The sequence below is a fragment of the Lynx rufus genome, unplaced genomic scaffold, assembly GCF_022079265.1.
Source record: "Lynx rufus isolate CCGP_SWC_20201006 ecotype Redwood Valley unplaced genomic scaffold, mLynRuf1.p SCAF_5, whole genome shotgun sequence".
Lineage (NCBI taxonomy): Eukaryota > Metazoa > Chordata > Mammalia > Carnivora > Felidae > Lynx > Lynx rufus.
This window is the reverse complement of record NW_025814867.1, coordinates 79,324,972-79,351,907: the sequence shown is the minus strand read 5'-3', so window position 1 is coordinate 79,351,907 and position 26,936 is coordinate 79,324,972. Positions and strand designations below refer to the sequence as shown.

The 26,936-nt window shown below is 44.8% G+C and overlaps 1 protein-coding gene across 1 annotated transcript in view; it reads right to left on the bottom strand.

Annotated features, from left to right (window-relative positions):
• The window catches only part of LPP (LIM domain containing preferred translocation partner in lipoma), a 677,526-nt gene that overhangs the window by 535,964 nt on the left and 114,626 nt on the right, over positions 1-26,936 (bottom strand). The window lies entirely within an intron of this gene.

Genomic DNA, 26,936 nt, shown 5'->3' with positions numbered 1-26,936 from the left:
ACACGTGAGGAGAACCTCATTCTGTCAAATACTAAAGTAAAGCTTATAGATTCAATCGTATATCCAGAGCCTCAGAATGGTCTTTATCATGTCCCCATGCAAACCTTCTCATCTTTCACGAAACCAACTGAAAGCTGTGCCATTTGCAGGCTGCTTTTCAGAGGCTGAGTTACTATAAAACTGGAAGTGGAGAGCTGGTACACAGCTAAGGTTTTACAAGCACTGAGCAGTGCGGTTTACTGCAAAGAATAACAGTTTTAGAATCAAACGAGTCTCGATTTCACCAAAGCTTCGCTACTTGCTAACCATGTAAATTTGGGCAAATCATTCAGCCTCTTTCAGTCTTTGCCTTACATTATGGGAATAACACAAGTTACATCACAGGGCTGATGTGAGAATTAAATAAGATAGGGAAGTCCTAAGGATAGGCAAGTGCAAAGCAGCTTTCTCGGAATCAGAAGAAAGTAGGTTTTTGGTAACAGTTGGTTCCTTTCCTTCCATTTTATCCAATAGCAAGTCCAAAACAAATCCCCACACCTCAAAAATTCCTTTGTACATAATACACCTAAACTCCCTGAAAATGTTATATATATATATATATATATATATATATATATATATATATTTTTTTTTTTTTTTACTCAATAAATTTGGAAAGATGGCATCTCTACATCTATGACTCTTTCTTAGTCCAAACTCAAGAAAATTCTTTCCCTTCTTAATTTACTACTCAGAAGTGAGATAACAGCTCTTGTTTAGGAGTGCCTGGGTGGCTCAGTCGGTTGAGTGTCTGACTTCAGCTCAGGTCATGATCCCACAGTTCGTCAGTTCGAGCCCCGCACAGGGCTCTCTCCTATCGGCACATAGCCTGCTTTGGATCCTCTGTCCTCCTCTCTCTCTCCCCCTCCCCCACTCATTCATTTTTCTCTCTCACTCAGTAAATAAAATGTAAAAACAGCCCTTATTCTATCTCCTGGTGACTGATTTCTAGCAAAGTATTAGTTGAAACGACATTCCCCAAAATGCATTACATTAAGAGCACCCTGATGAGCATCACAGAATGGGGTATCACATCAGTTCTGGACACTCCTCCAGATTTTGAAGCAAAACAAAACAGTCAAGTCCCAATCATTTTCATTTGCTGGTTCTGGTGTCCTCGGCCCCTGTGATACCTTTTGTAAAATGCAACAAAGAAATTCATATGCTTCCATCAAAATAGTTTACATTCATTGTACGGATAGACATGGACGGGGTGAGTAGATGGACGTGGGCGACAGATGAAGACGGACAGAGATAAAGGAGAGGGGGAGGGGAGAATGGCCACAGGATGGATGATTACATGGATGACTGGACAGGTGGGAGGGTGGGAGGGGGGTGGGGGGCACATGGGCAAATGCGGGGATGGAACTCACCCAAACGTACATGGCAAGACGCTAGGCAGACACAACAGAAACACAAAGAAAGGGACAAAGACATAAGTCTACAACAAAAATATCAATCAATTTCAGGACTGAAATACCAGCAAAATTCCCTCTCCTAGCCTACTGCTCCTTAAATCTCCATTTTTAAATATCCAAAGGACTCTCTTCATCATTATGTCATTGCATCCAAAAATGTGGTAAATATAGGATTATATATGTGCACAGCAACAGAAAATGAATCCTCTGGGCAAAACAAATTTGCCACATCCTCCTAATAAGAGAATATAAAAGTATTCCAGAAGGCATAAAGCAACTTATCTGATATAGTGCATTCATGAGAATAACCATACTATTTTTCAATGTTTCTCTAATTAACGTTATGTTAATTAAGAGAACTTGGCCTAATAGATTTTGTTGCAGTCAGAATTTTCTCTAAATTAACAAATCTCCAGGTCTAACTTTACCTTCACTGAGATCTTAACTAAAAGTACTGCTCAACTCCAGCCCAATACGTATTAATTTGGGATGAAATAAAATACGCCCAATTCCTCTACTGCAAAAACAATTGTCAACTGCCTCTGACTTCTCTTACAGCAAGTTCCCTTCTTGGTAAACAGGAAGTACTGTTTACTGTGCTATGGAAAATGGAAACAATGGTCAAGCGTCTCAAATACATGCAAATACATGACTCACATAATACAATACTATGTAATGATTAAAATGTATACTTTTGCAGGAGGTTTAATGACATCGGAAAATGTTTGCAATGTAGTATCATGTAAAGAAAACATGTTGGGGCACCTGGGTGGCTCAGTCGGTTAAGAGTCCCACTTCAGCTCAGGTCACGATCTCGCGGTCCGCGAGTTCGAGCCCCGCGTCGGGCTCTGGGCTGATGGCTCAGAGCCTGGAGCCTGCTTCCAATTCTGTGTCTCCCTCTCTCTCTGCCCCTCCCCGGTTCATGCTGTGTCTCTCTCTGTCTCAAAAATAAATAAACGTTAAAAAAAAATTTTAAGGGCGCCTGGGTGGCGCAGTCGGTTAAGCGTCCGACTTCAGCCAGGTCACGATCTCGCGGTCTGAGAGTTCGAGCCCCGCGTCAGGCTCTGGGCTGATGGCTCGGAGCCTGGAGCCTGTTTCTGATGCTGTGTCTCCCTCTCTCTCTGCCCCTCCCCCGTTCATGCTCTGTCTCTCTCTGTCCCAAAAATAAATAAATGTTAAAAAAAAAATTTTTTTAAAAGAAAACATGTAAGAATAAATATGTGTAACATGACCCCCCCCCTTTAAAAAAAAAGAATAGAGTGGGTATATGTGTAAAATAGAACAATAGTTACCCTGGATAGTGAGTATGGGTGTTTTAATTTTCTTCCCCATATACTTTTTGGCACTTTAATTTTCTAAAATGAGTATACTTAACTTTTATAATTAAAAATGAAAGGTTATTTTGTTTTAGGAAAAAGACCAGCACCCATGCTAAAAATAAAATAAAATAAGAATAGTTTGTTTGTTTCCATTTACAGAGTATTTTCACACGCATTCACTCATCTGATCTATTCAACAACTCAGAGAATGGGGTTGAGGATCCACACCAACAGCCAGGCAGTCAAGCTCATAGAGCAAACTACGACAGCACACCTGACTAAGTTTCTTGATGTTCTATAGCCTTCTTTACAATGACCATTCACTTATCTAAGGAAAAGAGTTGGTCTTGAGGGTTTTTTTTAATAATGGGGGCTCCAAAACTGCCCAAAGTACCAACATCACATCCTATTAAAAAAAAAAACAAAAAACAAAAAACAGGAGCACCTGGGTGGCTCAGTCAGTTAAGCATCTGATCAGCTCAGGTCATGATCTCACAGCTCGTGTGTTCAAGCCCCACAGCAAGCTCTGTGCTGAAAGCTCAGAGCCTGGAGCCTGCTTCAGATTCTGTGTTTCCCTCTCTGTCTCTGCCCCTACCCCGCTCCCTCTCTGTCTCTCTCTCTCTCAAAAATAAATAAACATTAAAGAAAAAAAAAAAACTACATACAATCACACCTAAGCCCCTCAATATATTGCCCCAAAATGGGAGGGAAAGACCTTATTCAAGAACAATACAATTTCCTACTGTTACTATTTTCATAAACATGTAAAGCCAATTATCCTAATGGGACGAGTCCAATCTATTAAGGAGATATCCAGGCACAGTTTTTAAAAAGACAAAGTCTGACCTAGATAAGCAAATCTGAGACAAAGATTCGAAAGCTGCTTAAGGCAACAGAATGCTGAAGGAGTTTCAGAGTCAGCATCGAAGAAACATCACAGTTCAAACCTAGCTGGTCTTGGGATGACTCACCAGTACTGCCGTGACACCTTCCTGCCCCATTCATCAGACAGGTTTTTCCATTAGAATTTACTGACGATGTCATCGCTCCCCAGTGAGGTGGTAAGATCAATTCTGCAGTTTTAAGATGGGGAACATATGACTGAAAAGCCGTAACACCAATTCCACTCAGTACACTCAAAAAAGCCCAAGGACAGTGTAGTCTCCGTTGAAGGAACACTTGTCTCCATTTTACCTCTACCCATGAGCAAACCCACCAAAGTCTGTCTGTTCTGGAGTTCTGACTAAAGAGCTACCAGATTCCGACAAAATCTGGTGCATTGCTAAAGGTATAAGGCAGATTAATTACGTAGGGAATATGCAGAGAAAAAGGCTGGGCCTGCTTAGGGGCTGGGGCAAAAAAGGACGTTGGATTTTTGTGGAAAAGTTGGAACCTATAGAATAAAATGGAGCCTCATGACTGGCCTCACCTTCAGTGGGGACTGCCCTCAGTTCCCCTCCTATGGAAACTTCTAGAACAGAACCCATACATGTAGGAGCAAGAGTGTTGCTGGGCAGAATAAATACTCATTATGGGAATGAGCCTGGAGAATAAAAGCAGCAGATGGTCAGGACACGGAGCCTTTGTTCCCTCGTACCATCATCCAACTTCCTCTCCAGCTGAGGACAGAGCCTTTTAGATAACTTCTCACTCTCTTTCATGCCCTGAGTAGGTCTTCCTCACCCTGGAACCAATAGGTTAAATGTCTTTTAAAAAGCTGTAACTCCAAGCACTGTATGCCACAAGTAAACTGGTAACAGATTTTAATAAGCAGGAAGGCCCATCGGAACTACCCAGAAAAGGTTTTAAAAACGCTAACGCCCAGGCCCGCAGCCAAAAATTTAGGGATGCAGACTGAAAATCTGAATTCCAGTAGGATTTCCCTAACTGAAGCTGATCTACAAACTCAAGTTGAAAAACTACTACTGTCTGGAGCAATCGTCACCTTGGGTACTCGAGGCCACCGAGGGTACCTGGGCAAGAGTCCCCAGGAGGATCAAGTGGCCAGTAGCTAACCTGTGTTCATGGTGGACAAAAGAAGGAGAGGAGAACCAAAGAGTGGCTGGGGTAGCAGTGAGGTTTCCCAAGGCGCCAGAAAGTTGCCTCTAAGAGAAGGGCTGGTATAATCTGTCAAACATCTCCAGGAGAATGGATCCACTTAGGAGCCCAGGAATGAGGTAAACAGAGACACTGGGGCAGAATTTGGGTTTTGCAGGGGTAGGTTTGCAAAAAGGCACTCACCACAGGAAGGCTGGTTAATCAATCTACACAATATTTGCAGTTTGTGATCTTAAAAAAAAAAAAAAAAATAGGGCAGGAGGTAAAAGTAGCGAGCATATCCAATAGGCTCTGGATAAATCCTGAGTTGGAAGGAATTTGTCACAGGCCCCGAAATCAGAGATGTACAATCCATCATGGCTACTAAGCTGCTATGCCAAATCTCTTTGGCTAAACAAGGCAGAGAGCTTAACTAATTACATCTCCCTGATTTCTTCGGACGTCATGTCAAAACCAAGTATAACTCCGTTGTTTGGTGAACTCTTATAAATAAATCCTACTGTTTCACCTCAGTATGAAGTCCCCAATACAAAACAAAGGAATACGGTGGCTAATGAATCTTAGTTCAAGTGTCCTTAATGATCCTTATATCTGTCTACTCTTTCTTCATTTGTAAAATAAACTCTTCTCAGCAGTATAAGAATAATAATAATAATGCCCTAGAGAGTTCTCAAATAATGAACCTAGCTATAATTGCTAAATCAACTAGTGACTTATATTTATAAAACCTAATAGGGGTGCCTGGGTGGCTCAGTTGGTTGAGCGTCCGGCTTCGGCTCAGGAGCCTATTTCGGATTCTGTGTCTCCCTCTCTCTCTGACCCTCCCCTGTTCATGCTCTGTCTCTCTCTGTCTCAAAAACAAATAAATGTTAAAAAAAAAATTGTAAAGCTAATATACATTCCTTTGTTTTCTAGAAGCAGCATATAGTTCCTAATTTATATCACCAACCCATTCAATTCCTGATTTGCAAGAACCCCTTCTGCTTTATCCAAAATTCCAAAAATGGAATTTATCTCTTTGGTAAGATTCTCCCCACCTCCATTATCATTATTGAATGTATGCCTTCACTCCATGGATTTCTTTATCCTGCGACATTCCCTAAAAAGAAGTCTGGGAGGGAAGCAAAGAGGCTGGCATTCCCATGTGGTTGCTGTCTCTGAAATGGGGGCTGATTCTTGCACCACAGACCTTGACAACATGACCCAAGACCCGCTGGTCCATTCGGAGTTCTAGAAGTGTGCCCTTCCATTGGTGATTCCCAAGCAGATTAAGCAGCCCGAATTACAGACTGAATTACAGCATTCTCTGCTGAGAAAACTGTCCCTCATCCCCACACTGTGGCCCTGCCCTAGCCTTCCAGCTTCCCATCCCACCCCCACCCCTGCCCCAGCCCCAGAAGGAACCATGTTGCAACGTGGGGGAGAGTTGGGGACAAGGAGCCTGCTAAGAGCAGAACACCTTTCTACCTTGCTTTTTGTGTGTTCAAGCAGGACTCCCCTCCACCGGCCTTGTCTGCAGGGGAGGAACAGGTGAATTACTCAGCTGTGGAGTTTAGAGAAGGAACTGGACACTCAGCCGCTTCCTCCCAAGCTTGGGATTTACCTGACCGCTGGAAGCATACACTCCCTGCTACTCAAGATCAGGGATTTTATAGGCACAGTCCCCTACCCAGGAGCTGTCACATGCAGGGGTTATCTGAGAGAAAGAGAGAAGCTGATTCAGAAAAGCGGAATCAGCAAGCCGTCTGAGCTGACAGACACAAAGCCCACTCTACAACCTAGTCTGTGTCTCCAGCTGCCTGACTGCCGCACTACTTACAACTGGGTTCTAGATGGGTCCAAAAGAACAGGAGGCAGACAGAACAGCAAAGGAAGCTGGGACTGAGGCTCGGGGGCCAAGGCAGAGGCTAATAAGTTCAGTCTCCATTAGGCTCCCGAGGCCCAGACATTATCTCCTACTCTAACCACACTGACAGCCCCCTACTGTGCACCTGGGCACATCAGGGCCTCACACTCTCCGTTCATCCCCAGGGCACCTTCCAAAATGCTTATCTTGCCCTGACCTGACCCCCAGGCCAAAGATCCAGACCCAGCCTTCTCAGATGTAGCCAACCTCAGGGATCTCTTCATTCTCTGCTCATTGTCTCTTCCAAACTTCGGAATGACATTTCTTTGACCCTCGGTAATTACAAAGCCATTTTTTAAGTATAAAACACATCTCTAGGAGGGTCTAAGTTCCTTCATCGTCAAGACTGAGCCCCCTTCATCTCCACGGAGTCCTTTGGTGCAAGTTAATTAACGTTTATTGAAAACTTATTATTCACCAGGCAGGAAACCAAGAGCATTACACCTTATCTCATTTAATGAATAGATAGAGGAAGTAGATACAATTATTCTCTAGAAGGAACAGGATCTATGCTCAAAAAGGCTCACCATTCTAAGCACCTCTTGCTGTCTCTGGTATAACTATGGGGATGCTCATTGTAGGCATGACACCGAACAGCAGACAGGGACGGGAAGTGAGAGCCAGGAGGCCAAGTTTAGTTCAAAACTAAGGGTTCCGCCTTCACTGCCTTGACGTTCACCTACAGGGCCTCTGGGGTTTAAGGAGAAAAGGAATTCTCACTTTACAAAAAAATGGAAACGGAGAAAATAAACGTCCATGTGGTCACTGCCCCACGAAGGGTCTCACTGCCCAGTGTGAGCAAGTCTCCCCATCCCAATCCTTGCTCTGAAAACAGAGGCCTGGAGGACTGTGGTTGTGTCGCTAGATTTATAACAAGCCTGGGGATTGCTAGAATTACAAGGCCCAGACCAGACCCGCTCGAATATAGCTGGAAGCTTTCTAGTAACTCCAACCGTGCATGGGGGATGAGCTGCTCAGAGAAGTGAGTCACTTACTGGAATCTGTGCTTGCCTGCATTACTCAGCTGATATTAATACACCCACTTGTTCATTAAAGTTTAATTGGAGTTCATGTGAATTGGTTTCACCGGATACTTAATCAAAGAGAAGTGTTTGCGTATGAACTGTTCCCATACGAAGCTAGAAAGCGCCACTTTCCTCCACCCTCTGCGCATATCCACCGGCTGCTCTTCGAACTCTGCTGACACAAGTTAGTTGGTCCGAGCGGGTGGAACCGTGGTCTTGGGGGGGGGGGGGTGGGAAACTGTCCTGACACACACAAAGCTAGAGTAAACGAAAAATGCTTTGTGAGGCACAGCCGCAGGTCCCTAACTCATCAGCTACAGCCTGCAATCAGCCAGGACTCAAATTCCAACCCCTAACTAGGATCCTGTTCTTGCGCAGGGTTTGTTACCAAAGCTACGGGGATCCTTCTTTCCCTGGGCACCTGTCTTCCAGGCGTACATCTTTATTTTTAAAATGGGTGGATAAGGAAATTAACCATCATTCAACATAATCACACATTTCTCTTGTACTGACAAGCAAACCATGAACACAATCCCAAACGCCTATTTATACAATCGGGGCTGTCAGTAACCTGTTATTTCTTATCGGATATCTCACTAATCAACATTTCTGGAAGTATAAAATTTGAAAGCTCCTAAAAAGATTGTGCATGAAGTCGGGGAGAAATAGATTTCCAGTTTGGTTGTTGTGGGTGTTGTCCATTTTTCCTGAGGCGTGGTCACCATTATTAAGTACGCGTGACTTCTTTGTCCCAAACAAATCAAGATGAGTTAAAAACTCAACACTCACTATTTGATTCACCGAAGCACCCCTCAGAGACTGCAGACTGAAAGGCAATGTACTTAATTATTTTTAATTTCTTTTAAGTGTTTATTTATTTTTGAGAGAGAGAGAGAGAGACAGTGTGAGCAGGGGAGGGGCAGAGAGAGAGGGAGACAGAGAATCGGAAGCAGGCTCCAGGCTCTGAGCTGTCGGCACAGAGCCTGAGGTGGGGCTCGAACCCACGAACCGTGAGATCATGACCTGAACCGAAGTCAGACGCTTAACCAACTGAGCCACCCAGGTGCCCTACAATGTACTTACTATTCAACAGCTTTATTGAAATATAATTCGCAAGCCATACAATTCGTCCATTTAAAGTCTATAATTCAGTTTTTAGTATACATACAGAGTTATGCCACCATTACCACAATCTAATTTAAGAATATTTTTCTTGCCCCAAAAAGAAGCCCATGCCCATTAGAAGCCTCTCCCTATGTCCCGCCCCACCCCTGCCAACAACCATTCATCTCTGTCTCAATAAACTCTATGGTCCCGCCTGTTATGGACTTTTCGTATCATATAACACGTGGTCTTTGGTCTTCTTTTATTTACTGTAATGTTTTCAACATTCGTTCTTCTGGTAGTTTATACCAGGACTTTCTTCCTTTTTTATTGCTGAAGAATATTCCGTTTTACAGATATTCCACATTTTGCTTATCCATCCAGCAATCTACCTTCTAAAAATAAGAGACCCCATTTACATCAGCATAGCGAATTACTTCAAATTCAGTCCAAAAGATCATTTGCTTATTCCCTCCATGACCCATTCATGAGTATCCTTTCACACATGTAAAGAAAATGGCCCCATGGGAGGGACCCCTGAATGTGGGAGATGGCGACAGAGTCTTGTAGTATAGGCCATTCTGAACTTAAAGCTATTCAAGACAAACCAGCTAGGGCTCCTGGGTGGCTCAGTCGGTTAAGTGTCTGACTCTTGATTTCAGCTCAGGTCATGATCTCGCAGTTCGTGGGTTTGAGCCCCACAGTGGGCTCTGTGCTGACAGGGCAGAGTCTGCTTGAGATTCTCTCTCTCCCCTCTCTCTCTCTTTGACCCTACCACCCCACTTACTGTTTCTCTCTCAAAATTAATAAATTAACTAAAACAAGACAACCCATCTGTGCATTGTTTCCCAGTGTACAACGTGTTCTCACTGACGTGATACAGCTAGATTGTGGCTCCCTACCGAAGGAGCCATGCTCTCTGTATCCCTGACTTCTCCCAGATGCCAGGCAGAGCTTGGAACGCACCAAAAGAACAACACTCACAACTGTCTCTGAAGAAAAACTGCCTTTTTCAGCTTCTTACAATATGACCCAAAAACTTAGTAATAAGCACCTACTATGTGCTGGGTATCCTCGTGGTGATTAATAAGACATGACACCTGCTTTCCAGGGCTTCAGAATCTAGCAGAAAAGATCATACCAACACACAAAGAACAACTTAATGTCAGACTCAACAGAATTAAAGGTGTGAGAGAAACTCAGACAAAGACCCATCAGCTTTTGTCTCCCTTGTCGTGCTATTAATCTCATTTCTAACCTCGTTGGGGCTAACTATTATATGACAAACATAGATGGTAGATTTTCATGAATATTGAGAATTCATAACTATGTGCTGAAAACATACAAGCTGGGACATAAAACAGAGCCAATGTTAGCACCCACATCAGTAACATTACCAACTAATGTAGACTTAGGAGACCATCAAAGATGGTAAGTAAAGAGGGGCACCTGGCTGGCTCAGTCGGTTGAGCGTCCGACTTCGGCTCAGGTCATGATCTCGCAGTTCGTGAGTCCGAGCCCTGTGTTGGGCTCTGTGCTGACAGCTCGGAGCCCGGAGCCTGCTTCAGATTCTGTGTCCCCCTCTCTCTCTCTGCCCTGCCCCTGCTGGCTCTCTCTCTCTCTCTCTCTCTCTCTTAAAAACAAATACACATTAAAAAAAAATTTAAAAGATGAGAAGTAAAGAGAGTCATCTGTCCAAACTGAAACTTTCAGCCTCCTTCTTAAGCAGCCAAGACGCTGTCAGGAAGTTAGCAATTCACTCAGAAGTTGCCATCTAAGAAACCATGTAGTGTGAAGGAAAGTAATAGGTTTCCAAAATACATGTAATCTAACCCATACTCTGATACATGAGCTAATACTACAGCACTGGGTTTATGTAATGCCATGTGTGTAAGGGGCTCGTACACTTTGGTCAAAGAAATCTCAGTCCTTCCCACCTCCCGAAGTAAGGGTAGCACTGACTCGAAGTCTTTATGACACTCAAGAGCATCTTTTATTATTCAGTAAACACAGTCAAGCTTCCAGATAAAAAGGCACCTTGTGGGGGGTGCCTGGGCGGCTCATTCGGTTGAGAGTCAGACTCTTGATCTTGGCTCAGGTCATGATCTCACCACTCCTGAGATTGAGCCCCACATTGGGCTCTGCACTGACAGCACTTGGGATTCTCTCTGTCTCCCTCTCCCCTTCTCACGTGCTCTCTCTCTCTTTCAAAATAAATAAATAGTTTTAAAAAGCTAAAATTCCAACTCGTGTTTCTGTTTTGTTTTGTTTTTTTTTTTTTTTTTTTTACAGTATAGACAAGTTTACCCCTTTTGGATACAACTCAGGGAACAGATTAGGTTTTCATGAAAACCAAGAACAACTGATCTACTTAATGAAAACTTCTTTCACTTGAAACCTCTACCAGCATGAAACCCTCCGGAACATACTCATTGAGTTTGCACATCAGTACAAGTATTCCTCTTTAAATTCCCACAGCAAGTTCTCACATCCTGTTTCCTAATTAACTCATGCAAAAAAAGACTTTTACCTTCACCTCTCTTTTTCATTAAACCAAGTTTCAGGAAATACGTTGACATTTGATTTCTGAAAAGCACATGCTGGTTTACAAGAAATCCTAGAGATTCATCGCTATTTATATTTGGGGAGAAACAAGTCATATCAAATCAGAGTTAACTTTTTAACCAAAGGAAAAAAGAACAAAAAAGAGGCAGCCATTTTTTTTTAGATTTCTTACATCTCTAACTCAGGTAGTGCTTGGTAAGAATGACCCCATTACACTCAAATCAGGGCGGTGAAGCAGAAAGCCCCTGAGTTAGAGGTTCTGTGTTTGCATCCACCACTGCTTTAAGAAAACTCACTTCATCTCTCCAAACCTCTGTTACATCATCTCTAACACGGACACCATAAGTTCTGCCTTGCCTAACTCACAGGGATGCCATAAGAGGCACCTAAGAAAATGTGTTTTTTAAATTTTTTTTTCAACGTTTATTTATTTTTGGGACAGAGAGAGACAGAGCATGAACGGGCGAGGGGCAGAGAGAGAGGGAGACACAAAATTGGAAACAGGCTCCAGGCTCTGAGCCATCAGCCCAGAGCCTGACGCGGGGCTCGAACTCATGGACCGCGAGATCGTGACCTGGCTGAAGTCGGACGCTTAACCGACTGCGCCACCCAGGCGCCCCAGAAAATGTGTTTTTAATGGCTTTGAGAACTACAGAGCTCTGTATACAACATAAGGGATTATCTTAACTTCCTTTCCTACAAAGACATCTTTAAATGACACTAACAAACACTTTTGCCCTTCTGTTTCTATTTTGAATAAGCTGAAGAAACATCCCCACAATTAACCCTACCAATTCCTGGAAGCTTCACACACACACACACACACACACACACACACACACACACACACCGTAAGGAAAACTGCTTAGGACAACCAACCCAAGAAAGCACAAGATCCTGAAGAACCTTCCGCCTTGGAGATACCCTCAGCGGCAGGGCGTTCACATTGTCTTTCAGTGTATTCTTATTTTTTGAAGTTAGGTGAAATATATTAAGAATATATCACCTTTCAAAAAGTGGTATACCACACTCCCACTCACCTCCTTCTGGTGCAGGAGAAATGGTCTCAGGAAGAGCAGCCCCAGTGTATCAATGCTTCCTACAGGGAAGGAAAATGCTTCCTACAGGGGACAGCTCTGAGGACAGAACCCAGGCACACGCAGACTGAGGGAAGCCGGAACCTGCCTGCGTGACACAGGGGAAATACCACCCTACCAGCCATCTTTGACCAGCCAACTAACCCTCAGCAGCCACATGGCAAGTCTCCAGGAAGCAGCTTATCAAGGACATGGAGCATTCCACTCCCACGCATACTCTACCAGCTCAAGTTTACTCTCTCAACTACCATCTGCAGATAAGCAAAGGTCAAGGATGGAGAAGCAAAGAACTTCTCCATGGCCATTAGTGACTGGACAAATGCAACTCCTATGTCCCAGGCTAAACTGGTCCCCTGTCCTTGAGTAAATAGGACAGGGTCCTAAAGCAGTCCTAAACTCTATACCTGCCTTCCCCATCGCAGTGCGATGGGGCCCTAAGAGTTAACACTAACATATATAAATATATATATATTTCATAATAAGAGTAACACTTATATAGGGTTTGCTATGCCAGGCATATGCTTTACTTTCATTCTTTCACTGATTTTTAACTTATTTAGCCCTTACAAGGATCCTATGAGGTAAGTCCATATTACAGGTGGGAAATTAAAGCTCAGAGAAAGGTAGCTGTGTGCCCAAGGTCACACAATATGATTGTGTGGTGGAACAACAGGTTTAAAACCAGGCAATCTCGCCCGGGTGGCGCTTCCTACACAGTACATAACACTGCCTGTTCACAGGCACTCCCGGCATTGGCTGAACACCCACCAGGACCCAGGCACCTCTGGAGACTCTCTTCTAATTTATTCTCACAATGACATTGGGAGACAGATTGCATGATCTGTACTTCAAAGGAAGACACTGAGATTCTAAGAGGAAATTTAACTGAGGATTTTACAAACACTACGAAGCATACCAGGACTTGCACTGTCCAATTTCAAGCTGAGTGCTCTTTATGGACATCCAGGTTTTGTGCCAGCCCTGACATCAAGAAACTACACAGCCTTCTAATCGTCATCGGCACCGTCTACCTACCTGTCCGTTCGTTTCTTGCCAAGTGGTGCAGCAGGAAGAATGTGTATTTAGAAGACAGGAAAACCAGAGAGGCTCCACCATTTGCTAGCTATGAGACTTGGACAGGTTACTTACTCTCTCTGCGCCTCGGGTGTCCTCGTCTAACCAATGAAAACAGTACCTGCCACTGTCGCATAGCATTCTTACCAAAATTAAATGACATGTTGCACTTAAAACGCTCCGACAATGGTGGGTACATATTAAGTGCCCAGTGAAAATTAACCCCACAAATAATTGAATGGAACATGAAGATTAAATGGTATAATCTAAGAAAAATCCCTAGTACAGTTCCTGTCATATAACAGCTGCTCAAAAACAAAAACACTATTCATTTGTAGTTAATATCCTAATAACCCAAACATGTCCTGAGTCTCACAGCCCTGATACAATCTATAAACACCACAGTAGGCAGCCCAGCATCGTGCACATTAGAGACGATCAGAGTCAATGATTATGTGCTCTTTCTCTGAACTTACTAAGGAAAGAAAATCTAAAATGTTAAGATAGCTTCTCTGAAAGTCTGGGAGCTTCAGTGGTCCATTTTCACCCCAAATTTTATCTTCGGTTTGAAACATATTACCTGTAATTGAAGCCTAAAACACACCGAGAAGCCTCAATGTAATGTTCTTATTTATTTCTGAGACATTCCATAAGAAATAAAGAAAAATGATTTCCCAGTCTCCACACTTTTAAAACTCATCTCTGCCTTCTCTACAAAGACCGCCACATTACTTGCAAAATCATTTATTTTGTGCCAGGTCCTTCACAGATGGTAATCACAAGTGCTTTCCTACGTCAGTCACTAGTGAGAGAAAGAGAGAATGAGTGAGAGAGACTGTAAATGCAAGAAATGGGAGACATTTGCCATCAAGAGAAAATTCACATGGCAGAATTGCTTCAATCAGGACATCAAAGGAAAAACAGCCACAAGAGTATATCATTAAATTTGGGGGGAAATTTGCCTGTATGTATAGCTGTGTATACACAGCTGTGTATATGTATAGGTGTGTGTATGCACAGGTGTGTGTGTGTGTATATATGTGTGCGTGTGCAGATGCGTGTATATGTATAGACGTGTGCATGTGCAGATGTGTGTATGTGCAGGTTGTGTATGTATAGATGTCTGTGTGCAGGTGTGTATATGTACATATGCATGCAGGTATATCCATGTATAGGTGTGTGTATACAGGACATATATGTATAGATGTGTGCATTATACAGGTGTGTGCATGTATAGATGTGTGTGTGTGCAGATGTATGCCCGTGCAGATACGTGCATGTATAGATGTATGCAAGTACATCCACGTATATGTGTCTGTGTGTGTGTGTATACAGGTGTATGTATGTATAGGTGTGTGTGTGCACATGGGTATGTTTAGATGTGTGCAGGTGTTCAGGTATGTATATGTATAGATGTATGTGTTCAATTGTGTATATGTATAGCTGTTTGCAGGTATATCCATGCATAGGTGTATGTGTGTAGACAGGTGTATATGTACAGGTGTGTGCATGTGTGCACAGGTGTGTGCATGTATAAATGTGTACATGTGTGCGTGTGTACAGGTTTGTGTATGTATTGGTGTGTGTATATGTACAGATGCATGTGTGTGCGGGTGTGTGTATACATAGATGTGTGAGTGTACAGGTGTGTGTATAGATGCATGTGTGCAGGTATAGATGTGTGTGTAGGTGTGTGTATATGTACAGATGCATGCGTGTGCAGATGTGTGTATGTATACACGTGTATGTGCAGGTATATGTATGAATGATGTGTGTGGTGTGTGTATGTATAGATGTGTGCATGTACAGATGTCTGCAGGTACACGTGTGCACACGCACATGCACACACATGCATACATGAAAAAGAGCTGGCATGAATACCACCCATCCTAGGGCAGAAGAAAGAGCGCCCACACCAGGATGTTTGGACAACAGTGTGAAGGGTCGCGATACTGAGTCAGGCCTGGGGGCTGAAAGACTGGGTCTCACAGCTTAGCTCTGCCCTTCTTCATCTGGAACACAGCATTTCAACTCTTCTATTCTCAGAATGGAGCCCTCACAGGACAGGTGTGAGATGTGAGCAACAAAAGAGCCGTGAGAGTGTTTCAGACACCCGTGCAGACACAAACGGGCGTTACCAGCCCTTTATTCCAATGCCAAAGACAGTGACTTTTTGAGCCAATGAGCCTCACGAGTGGAGTCTATTCTATCACAGGCCGCTTTCAGCAAAGGAAGGAGGGATGTGGCCAATGTTCCAAAGAGGCAATGCTTTTTAATTCTGTATTATTTCCAAAACAAAAAAGCAAAATCTTCCCCCCCCCTTTTGTTTTTCCAAATAAAAATAAATTATAACCCTAACTTGATAATAAATGCAGGCTGGAGCTGTCCTTAAGTAAAAGCTTTTGATAACAAATTGCCTGCACTAACTGCTATTTTATTGCTGAATTTTTTATTGTTGCTTAAGCACAGCAATTATGCTAATAAGCCTGGGAGGATGGTACATCGAGTATTGAATCTGACAGATAAAATACTCAATAAAATGCTAATCTCACCTGAAAATTGGAATCAGACAGCCTTATTAGTATTTATGGATATGGCATCTTAAACATGTTTTTTTAAAGATGAATATATATGAAATCAATGTTGTCTCCTAATACAGCCTGCCATTTCTAGGCCTTTATGTGCTTTAAATTCAAGGTGACGATTACTCATTGCCTAAGCTCTGCTTCTTGACAGAGAAACAAGAACTTATTGGTCATCTCGGCCACATAAAGGACCAGGCAATAAAACCTTTTTCTTCCTTCATCCGCATCCCCTCCTCACTGCTCACCCCACCAAATCCACCCCCCCCTCAAAAAAGGGAAGGTAAGAACTGTGTCGGAGCAAAAAGAGAAGGCAGATTTGACAGTGACAAGAACCATTTGTCAAGCCATCTGGCTCCTCTCTCCACCTGACAGGAGGGAAGAATGACGTGTCAGAAAGAGCAGGGAATTGAGGGTCCAGAGAACCAGCTTCTAGTCCTGAGTTTTTGCTATTTCCTCAATGTGTAGCCTTATCAGGCCTCCGTTTCCTAAACAGGGACCTTCTGGAGCACAACAATCACGTCTCTATACCTTTTCTTTACATAAAAAAGGGGGAACCCAAGCCCCAGTGTCTAGGAGGAACTGAACCAAGGTGGATATAAGGCAAGTGGTAACCTGAAATCCTTGACCTTGTGCTTTGATTCACATTGTCCCCTCTTACCAAGTATCCCCAATATATATTTGAAATGGTCCAGGTTTAAGGTCAGAGACCTCAGACACCAAATTAAAAAAGACTGAACTGTTTACCAACTGTCCTCAGAAATTAAACCAGTTTTCTTTTTTTGGTTTCAATACATTTTCTCTGGGAGGGAGCAAAGAGAAGTCCACTGCCTGTCTTAAGTGGCAGACACGAATGATATATAAATATAACAATATAATTTACAAAAAAAAAAGTCTTCTGTCTTTTGGTTTCCATATGAACACTGTGAATCAGTAAGAGAGAAAGTCCTATTCTCCGGAAGTTACCATGGATAAGGCAATGGAGGGTCAGAGATGACTTTCTCATGCATGCAGAGTACATGGGCTCTGGGGTCAGGACGAGCAGTTTTGCCTTCTGACTAATTCCAGCAGCCCACAGGTCCTTTGGATCATGGGCCTGTTGACTCACCCAAAACCCAAATACCCAAGTAACTAGTCACTGCTGGACAAGAAGGGAAGTGAATGGGAACCTCAACACACTCAGCAGTAGCCACACTAGAGACTTCTCCCACCCCTGCCATGACTTCAAAGAGCTGAAGTCCTTCCAGAAGCTTCTGTCTCCCTCTGAGTAGGTCTGAGGAATGGACAAGTCAGGTTCACACTGCACAGTGGAATTTGGCATGCTGTGAAAAGAGTGGGCAGAGGCTCCAGGCTTTGAAAAGTCACTTTCTGCTATCAGCCCTCATTTCTGCCTCTGTACCAGTCTATCCTTTCAAGACCAAACCTTGGCCACAGCCACAGAAGAAGGGAGAAGAGCGAGAAAATGGGCTCCAAAAATACAAAGAGTTCAATGGAACTTACAAAGGCTCTTCATATCCCTTTCATCAGCAAATCCTCATCATGGACGTGAAGCCAAGCTGGCTGTTTCCTCCTTTTGCAGAACAAAGGCCTAGACATTCAGAAATTCTCCCAAGATAACACAGGAGCTAGGAGATCCTCAGGACACAGCTGGGGCTCAGGGGACTGCGGGCGTAGTGGCTAGCCCAGGCAGGGGAGAACCAGTCAGTAGATTCTACAGTCATTAGTTGACCACAATGTTCCAAGACCCGCCCCTGGACCCCCATGAAAGAAAAGGCTGGCATTCCCTACTATCAGAGATACGCACCACCCTCCTCTCGCTACTAGGTCACACACACGGAAATGGGACCCAAGGCCAAGTATCCCTTCATCTTTACTGTGACCATGACCAACACCGAAATTTGCACAGCATCATCACAACAAATTTATCAAGTGGAAATTGTTATCCCCCGATTTACAGGAGGAAAAAGCCAAGGCACTAAGACGTATTTTTTCTACCCACCTAGTTCTCATAGGTCTCTAAAAGCAGAGCCGGCACTCAGGTTCAGGCCTCTAGCACCCAATGCCCTATTCTCTCCACCTGGTCCTGGCTGCCCCTGAATCGCTTTAGTAAACAACCAGAACAGAAAGTCTGCCCTGAAGTGAGGCATCTCCCAACAGAGTAACGATTCGAGTCATACTTCGAGGAATAACTTCTGGGAAAGCAGAGGAGGTGATGCTATCAAACAGTGAAACTTAAAACTCCTACTCATGACCTGCCTGGGGGGGAGCAGGAAATGGGGCCAAGGTTCTTTCCCTACAGACTCCCCCTGCCCATTTCAATCACTCTCAGTCATTACTAAAGTCAGCACTTTAAGCAAATGAATGATGTTTCCCAGCTGTATGGCCTTGGGTAAGTCCCTGACCTCTGGTCCTGTTACTAATACACATTCATGCCCACATGGGCGCGCGCGCGTGCACACACACACACACACACACACACACACACCCTGACCTCTGGTCCTGTTACTAATACACATTCATGCCCACATGGGCGCGCACGCACACACACCTGAGACTATCCCCTCATTTACCTAGAAGGATGGTGACAACAGAAAGTCCCTATCTCCCTTATCCTACAAAGCACTGCAAGTATACCCTAAGTGGTTCCTGTACTGCCTCCTGCCTCTGCACCCAGTGCTGTAACCAGAAACCCCCACCTCTGCCTCGGGTCTCTGAGTGCCCATCCCCCTTCTTCTACTCCGCCTCTCCCACCAACCCCACTTGCCCATCGTCACCTGCCACTGTCCTGGTCTAGGCCTGGCCTCCTGCACCCTGCACCCTGGACAAGCATGGACTCTTCTCTCCATCACCAATCTCAACCTTCCCCTCCCCTCCCCTCCCCTCCCCTCCCCAATCCATCTTGCTCTGGGGACAATACTGCAGAGTCTTCAATAGTGTTTCATATAAATCTGTTCAATACCCTCACCACACAGGCTACACTTCTCCATACATGCTATGGCCTCTATCCTTCCAAAATCGGCAACTCCGTAACGAGGTCTGTTCTACGGATCTGGTTTCTAGACAGAGAGATAGGAAATGTGGTCACAGAGAGGACATTTAGTCAACACCACTGAGGCATGCCACCACAGAGCACATCGTCATTCCAGAGAAGCCGGGGCAGTGGTGAGTGTCAAACCCTGGGCCAGGTGCTGAGAAATACCACTCTGGTAGACCTTCTATAAACATCCTCTAATCTTTTTTTTTTTAAATGTTTATTCGTTTTCGAGAGACAGAGAGCACGAGTGAGGGAGGGGCAGAGAGAGAGGGAGACACAAATCTGCAGCAGGCTCCAGGATCTGAGCTGTCAGCACAGAGCCCGACGTGGGGCTCGAACTCATGGACCAGGAGATCAGGGCCTGAGCCGAAGTCGGATGCTTAACCAACTGAGCCACCCAGGCACCCCAAACATCCTCTGATCTTTACAAGTGAGCAGGCAAGGTCTATTTAATCCCAGACAAAACCCATTTAAACTGGTACTCAAACAGGTTTAGTAACTCAGTCTCACTGAAGTTCTATAAATCCTCCTCAATTCAAACGGCTGTTGGGGCCCCAGCTCATAACCAAGTCTGGATACGGTTTCACTCAGCTACGCTATTGTTGAAATGTATCAAGATTCCGCCAGATGCTTCCCCTAGAAAAGCTCAGTTAATCTTGGTTATAACAACCCTTCCTAATAATTATCAGTGTCCCATTTTACAGATGTGGAAACACACAGCACGTCTCCGGCAGATCAGGACCAGAACCAGGTGTCCTAGGTGCGCTCTCATTCCCTTTCCCCTGCGCCACACACTTTCTTTCCGCCTAATTTCCTATCCATAGAATGTGGAGTGATCCCGGGCATGAGTCACAGGAAGCAACGTTCAGCAGTACACGCAGGGTCTGAACTGTGAGTCGTGGAAACCTGCTTTACAAGCAGCAGTCAAGTGAAGGTCCCACAGTGACGGTGGGAAGTGTCAAGCACGCCATGTGAGCACAGCCTGTCCCTGGACGGTTCCCCAAGGTCGGAGTCACAAGATGAGGCTGGAACGCAACTCGGTTTCACAAACGCGGCACCTGGGCATGGCCACCTTCCCTGGAACGGGGGCGACTGCAAAGTCTTCTTCAAGGAAGTTCAGAATCAAAGTCAGAAATTCGGAGGTTCTCATGGAATCTGCTCCCTCCTCTTCAATAGGGGAGCTTTTCCAACAGAAGCAAGTTGATATTCTAGAACTTGAGGGCTGGGAGAAGAGATTCTGACTTCATCTCTCTGGGAATGTCACCAGCATCTTAACCAAGCACCACCTTTCCCTCCGCCTCTAGAGACACAGGATTAAGAAGAAACCTGAAGGAAAGCTGAGAGTTGACCATAAATGCAACATGCTCCAATGGGGGCGCCTGGGTGGCTCAGTCGGTCAAGCATCTGACTCTTGATTTTGGCTAAGGTCATGATCTCAGGGCCCTTAGACCAAGTCCTATGTCATGCTCTGCATTGGGCATGGAGCCTGCTTGAGATTCTCACTCTCCCTGTCTCTCTGCCCCCCACCCCATGCTCGCTCGCTCTCTCTCTCTCTCTCTCTCTCCCCCCCCCCCACTCTCTCTCAAAAAATAATAATAGTAATAATAAAATAAAAAAGCAACAGGCTCCTAAACCAGTTCCCACGGGCCCTTCTAGCTCTGGGGCTAACTGCAGTTAACTTTCCAGCCCCTCAGACCTCCTTATTACTCCAATTATATTTATGGAGTGCCAAAAAATGTCAGCCACTGAGCAGGGCTCCAACAGCTGAGATGCTTGCCCTCTGGAGATGAAAGCTTGCAAGCTTTCATCCACCCATTAAAATACAAGATACCACCCATTAAAATACAAGGTGATTGGGGCTCATGGGTGGCTCAGTCGGTTGAGCGTCTGACTTCGGCTCAGGTCATGATCTCACAGTCCGTGAGCTCGAGCCCCGAGTCGGGCTCTGTGCTGACAGCTCAGAGCCTGGAGCCTGTTTCAGATTCTGTGTCTCCCTCTCTCTGACCCTCCCCCGTTCATGCTCTGTCTCTCTCTGTCTCAAAAATAGGTAAATATTAAAAAAATTTTTTTAAATAAAATAAAATACAAGGTGATCTGTGAAAATGTTTCTGAAAATACGAACCATGGGAAAGAGAATATAGGAGCAGGGAGACTGATTCCACGCGGGAAAGCTGATGTTTGTGAGAAGGTGGAATTTGAGCTGGGTATGGAGGGAGGTGCCTAGAAGAGCCAGGCATGCAAGATGGCCCTCCCCATGGGGTGGAGATAGATAGGGAGGAGTCAGGGTGCAGGTGGAATGGTAGCCTGAAGCCAGATTGGGTGGGGCTCTGTGCAGGGATGTCACTTACATTAAGGACAAGGGGAGGCCAGAACGACACATGGTGAGTCTCGTGACAGATCCTCAGAGCTATCTGCGCTCAGGGGCACCCCACCAAAATAAAACCTACTCCTCCATAAGCCCCAGGAATGTGCATGTGTATGCAAACCAACCTCCTCTCACCCTGCAAACGGGACAGGAAACCATGTAAGACATGTGTCGCTCCTGCTCCAACATGGCCTCCTAAGGCTACAAGGGTATCACAACCTCCAGCGCATGAGACAAGGAAACAAGGCCAAGAAAGCATATTGGTGGAGACCTGACAAGTCGGAGCTGTCACTCAGTAGCTGGACCCTGACGCTCCAAATGCCTATTGAATCATGTAAATGCCTGGTCACTAAGACCCAATTTAAGCTACAGGCAAGATAAAGAAAGTAAGAAGAATAGGAAGGTAGACAGCAAGGGAGCGAAGGAAGGAGGAAAGGAAAGGGAGCAGATGGGAAGGGAAGGGAGGGACAGGTACAAGGGCTGAAGGAAGGAAGGAAGGAGGGGAAGAAGTAAGGAAGGAAAGAAAGAAAGAAAAGAAGAAAGAAAACAAAGAAGGAAAGAAAGAAAGAAAGAAAGAAAGAAAGAAAGAAAGAAAGAAAGAAAGAAAGAAAGAAAGGCCTCTGAAGGGCCACAGTGGGAAGGGAAAACAGTACAGTTACTACTCTGCCTGTGAATAGAAGGATGATTAAATAGAAGTCAAACATAGGTTTGTAGCTCCAAGGGACTATTTTTCTTTTGAAAATCCAGGTATGTTATGAAAGCACAAAGAATGTAAACTTTGTAAAAATAATTTTTGAGGTTTGTTTAACCAAAAAATAAATATATATTTACAGAAGTAGAAATCTATGGGGGAAAACTAGACACATAGCCACTTTTTTTTATTTTTAATTTTTTTAGGTGGGGAGGGCAGAGAGAGAGAGAGAGAGAGAGAGAGAGAGAGAGAATCCCAAGCAGGCTCCATGCTCAGCACCAATGTGGGGCTGAATCCCAGGACCCTGGGATCACGACCTGAGCCACAATCAAGAGTTGGACTCCCAACCAGCTTGGCCACCCAGGCGCTCCAACATGTAGCAATTTTTTTTTTAATTTTGTTTTAAGAGAGAGCAAGTGTGAGAGGAGGGAGGGGAAAGGAGAGAGAATCAGAAGCCTACATGTGGCAATTTTAAGGATAGTTACTTCCTGGGTGAAAGAAAGGATGGAGGAGTAGAACAGTGGTTGGTAAGTTGCAAACAAAACAAGACAAAACAGCCACAAACTGCCCATCTCTGCATCCTCGCAATATAATTTTGAAGCTTGCCCCATCAAAAAATTGGCCTTTCCCTACGCACGTTACTAACGCGCGTGCATTCATTCACGGACCCACAAATTCATCCACTGCCTGATTCATAATCCAGTTTATAGGTCTCCATCTTACCCATACTAAATTCAAATGCCTTCCTACTATGAGTAAGGATACAACTGTTATTGGATGCTTAGCTATGCACGGGGTTGTAAGCACTTCCCAGGCAGTATTTCCTTCAGCCTTCACCACGTCCTTCCTTGGTCCCATCATCAGCTCCATTTTATAAAAGAGGGAGCTGAGTCACAGAAATTAAGCAACCTGCCTAAGGTCAAGTGGCTACTAAGCAGAGGATTTAAAACCAGACAATCTGACTCCAAAGGCTGCACTGTCCACACTGCATCTGGGATGTCACTCTAATCCACCAGCGGGTTACCCAGACACATGGGGCAGTAGCTAAGTGACCCTGTTCTGGCTCCTGGTGAACACAGCTTCCTTTAAAAGATGCACAAATCACCTGTCTAATAAGCCAGTCTAAGTGGGACCGGGAATCACAATAGAGTCAGCAGATTCTAGACTCCAGATACCCGGTCTTCTGGGGGGTTTTGTTGTTGTTGTTGTTCTGTTTTGTTTTTGGAGAACCGATATCTGTTTCCTCATCTCTCACTTCTGGCATTTCTGCTGATTTCCAGGTTTCCTCAAAATTCCTGTCAGCAGTTCCACGGTCACCGTCAGAAACCGTCCTCTGGGTCCTGAGATGCAGTGTGTGTGTGGTCCACAACCTTTGCAATCAGTTAGCCGGGCACACTGCCTACACATGACCTCCACCACTGTTGTAGACATCAGTTTCTTCTGAATGATGTTGATTCCTCCTCCCCTAGTTTGAAGATCATCCCCCTTCCCTTGATAGAGATGATCATCAGCTATGCAGCTCCGTTTGCCCTCTGACATCTGGGCCACGACATCACCCTCCCCAGGTTACAGAATGCCGGGCATCCCCTCCCAAAAAAAAACAAACAAACAAAAAAAAAAAAACAGCTCCCAATCCTGGAGCCCATTCTAATCCCATCCCTGCCAGGAAGTAACTGAAAAGGAAAGGTCCTGATTGGCTGCCCATTACATCATTGCTCTACAGGCCTGATTAAACTCTTAATTAATTGAATGCCACTTTACTTCTACCCCTGCCTCCACAGACAAATAAATAAGCACAAAGCGAGCGGCATAGGGTGAAGGCAGCAATAAACCATAGCTTCTGGCCCAGGTCTGAAAGAGGAACCATTTGCTGGGGTTACCTGTCATTAAGAACGATTTGGTCACCAGGTGGGGACATACAGTTCTCTATATTAAATTAGAGGAATGATTCAAAGGGGACCAGTTTCAGCTGACAAGAGCAAAAAGAAAATCAATTTCAGGTTTCCAGGACAACTAGACTTTTCCTGCAAGAATAAATTTGATACAGCCCTAAAATCTGACAACTAAATGTTTCCTCGCATTACATCACATCCCTAAAACGTGTGTTCAACCAGTGAGATAATCAAGCCTGCTAATTACTCTCTACAACACCCAGAAGATACAGGATTGATGATCTTGGCTCCAGTCTGACTTCCCTCCAGCAGCCCCACTCACCCTTTCGGTTTTAACGGGAATGAGGAATGTGTGCTTCTTAAAATGAGTCTGAAGGCACGGTCATTGTCAGTGAGTCCTTGCATCCGGGAAAAGGGAAGGTGAGCAACTTTTTAATCGACACCCCCGATGTTCCCTGCGATACGGTTCATTGGCCACCCCTTCCGGAGAAGGAGTCCCAAGTCACAGAACACTATCTCACACAATGTTGGACCTAAATGGACTGGGGGAATAACCCTTGTTGTACCACAGTGTGATTCCAAAACAGAAACAGGCAACGTGGCTGTTCAAGGTCAACACAGCTGGCCAACAGCAGCTAGAACTGGAATCCAGCTCTTGTGACAATGGCTCCTGTGCGATTTCCTTAAATAGCTGCCACCGTTCCGCTTCTGCCTTAGAGACTCTGGGAGCTGAAGTTAAGTCCACTTGATCTCCTATTAATCCTCATGAGGCAGTGACCCCAAATGGCCTTATCCCAGGAGTTCAGAGTCCTGACCCCAGATCCAATAATATCTGATGAGATGAGCCTTCTTTCTGCATTTATGTTCTCAGAAGGCTGAATATCAACTTACCTCCAGGGGCTATTAAAAACAAGAACAGCTAATAAATCACTGGAAAGCACTTTGCAAATGTAAAGTAATACAAAAATGCTAAGCACCAATAATATGAGCGGCCCAGGCTAAGGCAGTTCCCTGAAGAGCATGATGATTTCAAGCGGCTAAGCTGGTCCCACCGTCATCCTCGAGAAGATGTGCAGGCCACGCCTCTCTCTAAACCTCACTCTCTTTTCACTGACTTCTCCCAAATTCGCAAGCATGCCTCTAGACACTGTTGTAACACATCGTGTTCTCGCCGATACGCAGAAACGTACTCTCTTGTCAATTCATGTGGTCAGAGAGTCTTTGCGAAGTGCAGAGGAACGACTAGAGGAGGTCGGAATCCAGCAGGCAGGAAAGCAAATGTCAAGCTGTCCCTAGCTGGTAATAAACCAAGTAAACCATGAAAAACAATGAAGCCACTAGAAAGTGCTTGTCAGCAAAGTCAGCCTTGAGAGCCAATTTAGAACCTGGTGAGAGGTCAGAAGTGCACAGCACACACTCACGGGCTCTGGCTGCAGGTGCCAATGGGAAAAAGAGGTGAGGACAAAGCATTCCTCCCAGCCACCTGCGTGGTCCTTCGTTCTCACATGCGAACCACACACGGTGAGCAGAGAAGGGCAGGAGAGGAAACAGGCGTGAGCAAAGTAATTAAGAGATCAAAAGCTGCATCTGACAGACTTGGCCTCTAACTCTGACCCTGCCGTCACACGTCATGTGACCTTGGACAAGTTACTTAAGACCTCACTAACCCTCAGTTCCCGCCTCCATCCAGTATAGATGACGCTAGGACCGACCGCACAGTCCGGCTTTGGGAATTAAATGGAATGTGGTATGGAAAGCAATGTACTCAGTGCCTGACATGTAGTACATGTGCAATAACCATGAGTTATTACGCTAACCGTGCATGATCTAGGGCTACAATCCTAGCAGACACAAAAGGCTAGATATAAGGCATAAAGTCAGAGGTTGAGATCACTGGGACAGAAAAGAAAAGATCTATCCCACAGGATACCACCTAGTATCTACTAAGGAGTTATCATTAGCCCCATCCCCAAATACCTAGTTTAGGACGACAACAGCCCACGGATGGTCAGGCACCTGCAAACCTCAGAACTGAGTAGAAATCCAAGTGAATTGGAAATCCAAATACTTGGTCATTACAGAGGTCAGCTCTCTGCATGTGAGCTGAATTCTAAAAGTCTAGGATTCTGGGCATTCAGTGTGGCAGCAAGATCCTCGTCACAAAACAAGGAATTAGTTTTCATGGGAGGAAAATGGTCCCTCCACCCCTAGTTCATTTAACACACTTTAACACACATGGACGGACATAGTACATGCTCCCACAAAGGTAAGCAATGGGCACAATCATCAAGAAACCAAAGACCCAGGGGCACCTGGGTGGCTCAATCAGTTGAGCACCTGACTTCGGTTCAGGTCATGATCTCACAGTTCATGAGTTCAAGCCCCAGCCCTGCATTGGGCTCTGCACTGACAGCTGGGAGCCTGGAGCCTACTTCAGATTCTGTGTTTCCCTCTCTCTCTCTGCCCCTCCCCTGCTCACGCTCTCTCTCTCTCTCCCTCTCTCTCAAAACTATATAAACATTTAAAAGAAAGAAAAAAGAAACCAAAGGCCAAGCCCCATTAGGTCAACAAGCCCAGATAAAGAGTCGTGGGATTTCAGAGAAGAGAAAGAAACTACAATTTACTGAGCTCCTATTTGGCATCACATTATACATTTCTTTACAAAAATTAAGCGAGAGGAGAGAATAAGGAAGACGTCCTGAGAGAAACTCCTTTGAGCTGACAACATGCCGGGGCAGGTCTGGGCCACATCCATGTCTTCAGCAGG